The 9394-nt window shown below is 38.3% G+C and overlaps 1 long non-coding RNA gene across 2 annotated transcripts in view; it reads right to left on the reverse strand.

Moving 5' to 3' along the window:
* The window catches only part of LOC141378526 (uncharacterized), a 28394-nt gene extending 19002 nt beyond the window's left edge, over positions 1-9392 (reverse strand). For both annotated transcript variants that reach the window (XR_012393249.1, XR_012393248.1), the window contains exons 1-2: positions 9303-9392; positions 8622-8734 (exon numbers count right to left, since the gene is read on the reverse strand). This is a non-coding gene — a long non-coding RNA (uncharacterized lncRNA). The remainder of the gene's footprint in view (positions 1-8621; positions 8735-9302) is intronic.
* Between the last annotated feature and the right edge of the window lie 2 nt (positions 9393-9394).

The raw sequence follows: 9394 nt of genomic DNA on the forward strand, positions 1-9394 counted from the left end.
GATTGGTTTTCTAAAGTGTTTCCCAGTTCACGCTCGAGGGCTCGTGCAGCTTCACGAAGCCGCTGAGGAACAGACTTCGCCATGTTTATGCTGCCAAATGTCCCAAATAGTCCTCGCTGCAGCTGTGACGACATAACCTAAAACCCGCCTTGCAGCAACGGCGGCCGTCTGTGGGCGTGGCCAGGCCAGAATGCATTTTCAATTTCAAATCGATTTTCATTCGTCGCGATGTGTTAAATGAAAATGCATTGTTTTTTTTCATTTTCATTTTCATTCTGCAGCAAACATTGCACATATGTCTTGGAAAATGCTAACTGAAATACAGAAATTCACTGCTATTTACATATTGCATTATCATTTTGCGTATTACATTTCAAAACTAATTTTGCTACACACATCCCATGCTGTTATGCTGAAAATGTAATCCTGCATTTCCTAGACGCGAGTGTAAATGCATTTAGGACCAATAACATTTAAATGATAATTTTGCTACAGTTTCTGCTTGTACTTTATTCACATCAAATTCAGTTTGTGTATAGCATTTTCAATTTAATTTTGCTACGTATAAAGCTTTAAAATGTGGATACAATTTACATAGTAAAACAGTGTTTGAAAAGAGAAATGCAAACAATGTAATTTAATTTACATTTTCATTCTGCACCAAACATTGCTCATATGTCTTGGAAAAAGCAAATTCAAATACAGAAATACATTGCCATTTAACATATTGCATTGCCATTTTGCATATTACATTTTGAATTGAATTATGCTACTCATATGCTTCCATATGAAGTAAGTTTTAGTGATGTTTTCCTTTTCTAACAAGCACCCTAACCACTGAGCCATCGTGCCACCCAGGTTGTATTTTATACTATTTTTTTTTTCAATGTATCCCACACATCTTACCACTTATTTAAAACGTAAACATTGACAAAAGGCCTCATCTCTGAAGGAAAAATTTTACATGTTAACCTTGTCCAGTCAATAGAAAAAAAAAACTAAGTGTAAAACAGGATTTGAAAAATCACATGGCCTCTTCCACTGAAATAAAATGATAAGAAAGAAAGGAATAAAACGTTTAGTATCGGATTCAGCCAAGAGGGATCTTCTTTCCCACTCTGGATAGCTCGTAATGAATTTAAACCACATGCCCAATTTCATTTTCCATTACTCAGAGCATTAGAGACGAGGATGGAGACCAGGGGGGGTCTGTGAAAGGAGCATCAATATCTGTCTCCCTGCAATCCAGCGCATCTGCAAAGCACATTTAGAGTTTAAATGATCTTTTAAACAAAGCCGCCGATGCATTGTCTCCAAAAGAAATCATTAATTTTTGGCATTTATGATTTTTGCTGAGTTTAGAGAGCAGATGCCAAAACATTCAATCTTGAATGACGGGTTGAGTTTGTTTGCAAAAACAAGCTAATTTATTTCAATGGTAAGTAAACTAATTATGTAGTTAAATCAGGGGTGCGATGCAGTGGCGCAGTAGGTAGTGCTGTCGCCTCACAGCAAGAAGGTCACTGGTTCGATCCTCGGCTCAGTTGGCGTTTCTGTGTGGAGTTTGCATATTCTCCCTGCGTTCGCGTGGGTTAAAGTCCAAAGACATGCAGTCCAGGTGAATTGGGTAGACTGAATTATCCATAGTGTGTGAGTGTGTGTGTGGATGTTTCCCAGAGATGGGTTGCAGCTGGAAGGGTTAAGGGATAAGTTGGTGGTTCATTCCACTGTGGCGACCCCGCATTAATAAAGGGACTAAGCCAACAAGAAAATGAATGAATGAATGAATGAATAAATCAGAGGTATCCAAACGTTTTCTCATGACAGGCCAAAAACCAAACTTAATTGAGGGCAGTGGGCCGAAGGTAAAAATACCACACCATGTTACATTAAAGTTTCCATGAGTAATTTTCTAATATTTCAAAATAGCTACAAAACATTGCTTTAAATTACATTAACTAATGCAGCACATTTTTTAAATTTATAATAAACTTATTGAACAGTAAAAAAATAAACAATCCCATGAATAACACAATGGAGTTTGATGCTAAATGCACTACGCTGCACATGCCCTGATTTGCTCACTGTTGTCTTGTGCATTGTCTTTTATCCGTCAAGTGACAGTACTGTATTTAAATTTTTAAAAATCAGATTCATTCACCAAGCAAAGTAAACTACAACACAAAGCCCATTCTCTCTCTCTCTCTCTCTCTCTCTCTCTCTCTCTCTCTCTCTCTCTCTCTCTCTCTCTCTCTCTCTCTCTCTCTCTCTCTCTCTCTCTCTCTCTTTCTCTCTCTCTCTTCTCAGATGGGATGGTGGGCCAAATCAAAGGTTAGCATGGGCCAACTTTGGCCCCCGGCCCTAGTTTGGGCATCTCGTTTGAAATAAAGATACATCTTGTGATTGTTACTCAAAACAAGAACAAATTTCACTGATGTCAAAGATTTATATCTAATCCATTTATATGAATTCAAATGTTTTAAAACATGGCACCTTTTTGTTATTTCATGCAAAATAAAGACTAAATAACAATGTGTTTTATGTTATATTTGGAAGAAATCCAATTAGTGCTTTGCAGACTAAAACCAAATTATGTTTCAGAATTTGACTATAAATCTTTTCTTTATTCATTGGAAGATATTCATTCATTCATTTTTTTCAGCTTAGTCGGCGTTATTAATCTGGGGTCGTGGAATGAACCCCCAATTTATCCAGCATATGTTTTACACAGTGGATGCCCTTCCAGCTGCAACCAATCTCTAAGAAACATCCATACACACTCATTCACACACATACACTACGGACAATTTAGCTCACCCAATTCATCTATAGTGCATGTCTCTGGACTTGTTCAGGAAATCGGAACACCCGTGAGGTAACCCACGCAAACACAGGGAGAACATGCAAACTCCACACAGGAATGCCAACTGACCCAGCCGAGGCTCGAACCAGCGACTTTAATGCAGTGAGGCGATGGTTCTACTAATTGTAATAACTAATTTATTCTAGTTTTGATGACAGCACATAATATTTTAGTTGTTATTTTGCAGGTTACTAGTATTGAGCTTTAAGTGCAATTTAAATGCTTAACATAATTAGATTAGCACGTTTGGTAATTAGGCAAGTCATTGGACAATAATGTTTTTTTTAGCCAATTCAAAAAAATAACAAACATTTCTTAAGAGGGCTAATAATATTGACTTCAGCAGTTTTCCATATTTTCTAATAATTTTTCCCCATACAGCCAAATTAAAAAGACTTTTTCAGGAAGTAAACATAAAAGGAAATACTGTGAAAAACATCTTTTCTCTTTTAAAAAGCACTAGGGAAATATTAATTTTAAAGAATTCAAAAATTTCACAGAAGGGTGAAGGCAGTTTTGTTCAATCTACTTGCTTAAAAAAGTTAAAACAACACTAATCTTAAGTTTTTGGGGAGACAAATTAATAGTTTTATGTTTAATGCACTTAAATTTTCCTTTGACTTAGTTCTTTTATGGGGGACGTAGTGGCACAGTAGGTAGTAGGTCGCTGGTTCGAGCCTGGGCTGGGTCAGTTGACGTTTCTGTGTGGAATTTGCATGTTCTCCCTGAGTTTGTGTGGGTCCCCACAGTCCAAAGATGTGGTACAGGTGAATTGAGTATACTAATTTGTCCATAATGTATGAGTGTGTATGGATGTTTCCCAGAGATGGGTTGCAGCTGGAAGGGCATCCACTGCGTTAAACATGTGCTGGATAATGGTGGTTCATTCCGCTGTGGCGACCCCGGATTAATACCCATATTAAACGTTTGATATAGGTTGCAACTGAAATCTGCAGGAAGGTGGCTCTCCAGGAACAGGGTTGGCCACCCCTGGAACAGTCCCTTTATTCATTAGGTGTTGCCACAGCGGAATGAACTGCCAACTTATCCAGCATTTCTTTTTCACAGTGGATGCACAGCTGCAACCCAAACCTGGGAAACACCCATACACACTCATACACTATGACCACTTTAGTTTATTCGATTCACCTACAGTATAGCACAACTTGGGACTGGGGGAAACCAGAGCACCCGGAGTAAACCCATGCGAACACCACAAAGACTCCACACAGAAATGCCAACTGACCCAGCCGAGACTCAAACCCAAGAGCTCCTTGCTATGAGACGACAATGCAAACCACTAAGCCACCATGTCGCCCCTTGTAAAAACTTGAATCCAGCATTTTATACAGTGTAATTTGTTTTCAACTGTATGTGAAATTAATCTCAAGCAAATATGTTATATTATTGGGTAGTAAGTTAGGTTACAAATTTAGACTAAATGAATTGTGCATTTCTACTGAAAAACAAGACTGATTACAAAAACTTTTTTCTTTTAAGTTCAAGGTAACATTATCCTGTAAAGACAATGTCCTTTATCTGAACTGTCCTCCATGAACAATGCATTTTATTTTGAAAAATGATATCTGCAGACATTGTGCAAAATGCTATTTATGGTGGGTGAAAACTAGTCTCACAGAAGATAATGGCAGGTCATGTTCTTGACATTTCACCCGAAAGCTGAAAGTTGGCCAAAAGGGACATCAGAGTCCTCATCCCAAGACAGAATGGACTAAATAGCAATGCTCATGAGCAGCTTTCTCTAAAACTCTTGAAAAGTGAGATCAGTAAACAATAATAAATCTGTCATCAGATTCACTGCTAGGGAAGCAGCTGAAATGTGAGGGAAGTTTGTCTGTCAGTAGCTTTTTAAAAAGAAAGTCAACAGTTCTGTGTGTTTTTCTTTTCTTTTATGGATAGTTCTTCCAGTTGGTTGCCTGGTAGTTATTTTGTTATTTGTAATTTACAATAACAAATAAAATGTATTTGTATTTACTCCAACTACAAGAAGAAGCTTACAAGGGGTCTTTTAAAAAGGCCTATTATGCCCTTTTTTTTTTTTTTTTACTAAATTTTAAATAAGTCTCTGGAGTCCCTAGAGTGCATATGTGAAGTTTCAGCTAAAAATACCCCACAAATTATTTTTTAAACTCTTTGACACTGCCCCTTTTAGGCTTTGATCCAAATCATGCCATTTTGGTCACTGCTGCTTTAAATTCAAATGAGATTGTACTCCCAGCCATTCTTTTGAAAGAGGGTGGAGCTACAAATCTTATTAAATGACAATTTATTTACATTATGGGATGTATCTCCACTTTCCTTCCTAATCTGCTTACAAAAAAATAAATAAATAAAAAAAAAATAACTAATGTTTTGCTTCTAAAGGCTGATTTATACTTCTGCGTCAAGCGCACGCGTATGCTGTGGTGCTGATGCATAGCCCTACGCCGTGGTCGTCGGCGTCGTTGACGTGCACCTCTCAAAAAAATTTAACTACACGTCACAACAATGTGTAGCGCAAGCTCTGTGATTGGTCGGCTTGGTAGCGCTGACGAGTCTGGGCGGGACCGAGAGCCGCGCGAGCGGTGCGAGCCCAATGGAGCGATTGTTTACAAGTGTGGAGTCCCGCGAAGGAGCTCCTGATGGAAAGTTTTGTTTTGTGTTTACCTCATAGTTGTTGCACGTCCGCCGTTCCTGCCTCAAAATGGGCGAGTTTGAGCCACTTGTACATCCCGGAAGCGTTCAGAAAGAACAAAACACAGGCGAAGAAACTCTACACAGACACACATTAACACCTCACTGCCAACTAGCGTTTCAGAAGTGTTAATGCAGACCAATAGAGACAGCGCGCAGAAGTATAAATGCACAGCTATGCGCGTTGCATGTGCCGTTGGTTACGCCGGTCACTTGACGCAGAAGTATAAACCAGGCTTTACACTTTACATACCTAAAACTTGCCTACAGCACTTATTCATTGTTGCTATCATAGTTGTGTAAATTGCTTCCTTGTCCTCATTTGTGAGTCGCTTTGGACAAAAGCGTCTGCTAAATGACTAAATGTAAATGTTTTTTATAAGTTGTTTATATAAAGACTTTTTATTTCAAAAAATAAAAAAGTAACTAATGTTACACACATGCTGCTTGCTATGGAATGCAAAAACTTTAAAGCTCATTATCTCAAAATCATTCAGAACGCAGATAGAACCCTATAATTCCAAGAGTCAATTCCATGCCTGCATAATTCCATGCCTGTGCTTCTTAGTTGCTGTGATTGGCTGTGTTCGAAAAATGCATACTTCCCTACTATTACGAAGGCAAAACGCAGCCTATTCAACAGACAATATAGGCGGTCACCTAGTGCCCCACGTTTCTTGGAGGGCCCCATGAACGCTGTTGTTGTATATTTACTGTGAACAAAAAGCACAAGGACAAGCACATACAAATAAATCATAAATAATGTGCAATGCACAAACCCCATTAAACATGATACAATTCCCAATGACAACAAGAAAAAAATATATAACCGCCACATTTCATTAAAAGAAAAGCTCTGTGTAATTCTTACATGACAAATAGCTGAAACCGATAATCAATCAAATAGCAACAGTATAATAACAACAGTATGAATAAAAGCAGAAAATATTAGAAACATGCACAGCAGCACCACACTATTTTGCATAACACTGCCTGTGATCGGCTATTGGGTAAATGACGTTACGTATTCCTACACAGACTCCACATTTCTCTCCAAATTGCTCACGTTTGATATAAACCCGAAAGAATGTCTTAAAGTCTTAAGGTAATAATGTTTCTGCAGACGGTTTTTATCAAGTGTCATCCCTCTTTAAGGACTTCTTTAAAGGCCTACTCACACTATGCTATCCAAACCATGCCCTGCCCCGTTTCCCGGATCGTTTGAGAAGTGTACGTGCGCTGAATCGGGCCCAGGCACGGTTCACTTAGCCGGCCCTGGCCCGGTTGGAAGAGGTGGGCCTGAGCACGGTTCACTTGGGCTTTGGCACGGTACGCTTGTAGTGTGAGTGCAAAACGCGCCAAAGCCCAAAACTGAAAGCAAGACGTGACTTTTAAGGGACTGTTTCATATGGATTAATTAATCGATCTTACTGTTCATCGAACGCAAACTGCCGTAGTTTATTAAATACGCAAACCCCTCACTGCACGACAGCTGCGCACCTTCAGCAGACCTCCTCATTCCTGCAGCACGAGGACTTTATGATTGTTTATGAGCGTCAAAAGTGGCGGATTTGTTCGGCGAAATATCTGACTGCGTGTCCCCGCATCCCTAAGGACTGTTTGCCGAAATATTTGACTGCTTGTCACTGCATATCATACGACTTAAACGATATAACCTCTGTGCTGAGCGAGAACGCTTGCTGAACAGCGCAGCATCGATGACGTAAGCGTGCCCAGGCCCGATTGTATGTGAGTGCGGCCCATCGGGGGAGACGGGAGGGGGGACAAGCGTGCTTTGGCCCGGTTCAAGGCAACTGTACATAGTGTGAGTACGGCCTAAAACATCAAGAGGGTTATTATAGTCTGTGCAGCGATGTAGATTATGAGAAAATGTAAGTATTTTTTGGACCATGCATGGATGTAGACCTATTCAGTGGTGTAAATTAACTAATTACAAATACTCAAATTACTGTAATTGAGTAGTTTTTCTCAGGAATTGTAATTTACTAAGTAGTTTTAAAAATGTGTATTTTTAATCTCACTTGAGTACATTTTTTGTGCAGTATCTGTACTTTTACTCCACTACTTTCCTTCAATCTGAAATCACTACTGTATTTTTTCATGTCTATGGTGATTTTAAAAATCAGTCCTGTGATTCCTGTCCAAGGGTCCAAGAAGATGTCCAAAATCTTTACACACAGTGACCCAGAGACTGTTTAGATGCATGAGAAGATGACAGATGTTTACTGTATGATGAACGAAGTGGCCTTAAACACCCAGCAGGCACAAAATGTCAACATAACGTCAGATTGACGTTGTACCCTAACATCATGGGGACGTTGCATTTTGTTTGGAAATGAAAATCTGCTTGAGGTCAGAACTCAACACTTGGACTTTACCACTATGACGTCTATCAGACGTTGGATTTTGGTTGCCATACCTGATGAATAAATGTCAGTATTTGATGTTAATATGATGTTGGTTTAAGATGCTGGTTTGATGTTGGACTTTGGTCACTTTCTAACAACCTAAAAATCAACCAAATATCAACGTCATTTCACGTCATTATTAGACACCAAAAAAAAAACGTTGTTCTTAGACGCTGGCTAGACATTGAATTTTGGTCACCTGACATCACAACATAAATCTGACCTAATATTAACGTCTTATGATGTTGTGTTTCTGCTGGGCAACAACTAGATGCACTACAGAATGTTACGTTTAAACACACACTAATTACATGTAAGCGCATCAGCTTTTAACAGCGTAATACTCAATACTCGAGTACTTTTGAAAGGGCTACTTTTTACTCATACTTTAAGTAATATTTAAAACAGATACTTTTACTCTACTTGCACTACATTTTTAGACAAGTAATGGTACTTTTACTTGAGTATGATTTTTCAGTACTCTTTCCACCACTGGACCTATGGTAGGTGAACTCTAAACAAAACTAGCTTTAAAATAGTTAAGCAAAAGACTTTCATAACACTGTATGCACAATTATTTACTTCAGACATCTTTATGCAAGAAATCATTGAATATATCTGTAAAAATGACTCACAGATGGTGTTAACCTGGCTCCCCACAGCTCTGCTCTTATTGAAGAATGTCTAGTATAAACCATCTGAGGTCTCTGTTCACACTGGTTGTTTCTCAGACTGTATTAATGCAGCACTGCCATGAAGAAGAGCAGAGCCGTATGGAAAAAAACACAAGTCGTCAGTGTTTGTGTTGATGCAGACAAGATAGATATAAGAGCTATTTTTGGTATATACAAACGGTGCCAGTAAATGCTTTTTAATCTGACTCAGGTCTCTCAGTTAACGACAAAAGCAGTAACAGAGAAAATGCATACGACACATATGTTTACTTATTTAATAATACTAGGTAGATAATTCTTGTAAAGAAACATTTGAGGTCATATTTTTGAGGTCATAAGTAAAACTAAATATTTTATGACAAATACACTTTTATTACTCTTCTAAATGTGCATAGATAAATGAAGACAAATAATGCATTACATGCATTTACATTTGCTTATTATTATTACTATTATTTTATTTTTTATTTTTTTTAACTAACTTAGATAATATTTTCACATCAATGTTCAGCATCGGGCCGACATTGGATTTTGCTAACTTTCTAACGCAACCTAAAAACAACAAAACATTAACGTCTAATGATGTTACATGACGTTGTGTGGACGTTATGTGACGTCTATGTTGGATTTTGGTTGCCATACCTGAGGGATAAATGTTAATATTTGACGCCAATATGGCGTTGGTTTAAGATGTTGGCTCGACGTTGGATTTTGGTCACTTTCCAACACAACCT

Source organism: Danio rerio, chromosome 17 (genome assembly GCF_049306965.1).
Source record: "Danio rerio strain Tuebingen ecotype United States chromosome 17, GRCz12tu, whole genome shotgun sequence".
Lineage (NCBI taxonomy): Eukaryota > Metazoa > Chordata > Actinopteri > Cypriniformes > Danionidae > Danio > Danio rerio.